Source organism: Thalassophryne amazonica, chromosome 5 (assembly GCF_902500255.1).
Source record: "Thalassophryne amazonica chromosome 5, fThaAma1.1, whole genome shotgun sequence".
Taxonomy (NCBI): Eukaryota; Metazoa; Chordata; class Actinopteri; order Batrachoidiformes; family Batrachoididae; genus Thalassophryne; species Thalassophryne amazonica.
The window spans coordinates 65,012,360-65,013,441 of NC_047107.1; positions in this window are offsets into that span (position 1 = coordinate 65,012,360).

The following is a 1,082-nucleotide window of genomic DNA, read 5'->3' on the forward strand; positions in this document are numbered from 1 at the left end:
ATAGACTGCTCAGTTTGTATCAAGATGCAGTGAATCCTGGAAAGTATTCACAGTGCTTCACGTTATCCACATTTTATGTTACAGCCTTATTCCAAAATGCAGTAAATTCGTTACCTCAAAATTCTACCCAAAACACCCAATGATGAAATGATGTTTTTTTTTTTTTTTTTTGGAAATTTATTTAAATTAAAAAACACTAAGGAATCACATGTGCATAAGTATTCACACCCTTTGCAGCAATTACAGCCTCAAGCCTTCTTGAATATGATGCCACAAGCTTGGTGCACCTATCTTTGGGCAGTTTTTCCCCGTTCCTCTTTGCAGCACCTCTCAAGCTCCATCAGGTTGGATGGAGAGCACTGGTGCACAGACATTTTCAGATCTCTCCAGATAGTTCATCAGATAATATTTACAGAGAAATCTTTCAAACGATGACAGAAGCACCAAATTCGGCAAAAATACTCCATAGGTGTTACTCTTGAAAACCAGATTGGCCACTGACCTCACCCTGGCTGCCAATTGAAAATTCAAGTGGCCAGTCAATTTTTTCAAAAGCATAATGTCTAAGACTGTGTGCTGATTTTGATACTTGTTTCCACAAATTAACAATTGTTGGCTATCTGCTCAACTAAGAGGTGTTCAATCAGATTCAGGTCTGGGCTCTGGCTGGGCCACTCAAGGATGTTCACAGAGTTGTCCTGAAGCCACTCCTGTGATATCTTGGCTGTGTGCTTAGGGTCATTGTCCTGCTGAAAGATGAACCGTCGTCCCAGTCTGAGGTCCAGAGCGCTCTGGAGCAGGTTTTCATCCAGGATGTCTCTGTACATTGCTGCATTCATCTTTCCATCAATCCTGACTGGTTTCCCAGTTCCTGCCGCTGAAAAACATCCTCACAGCATGATGCTGCCACCACGTTTCACTGTAAGGATGGTGCCTGGTTTCCTCCAAACATGACGCCTGGCATTCAGGCAAAAGAGTTCAGTCTTTGTCTCAGAGAATTTTGTTTCTCATGGTCTGAGAGTCCTTCAGGTGCTTTTTGGCAAACTCCAGGTGGGCTGCCATGTGAGTGGCTTCTGTCTGGC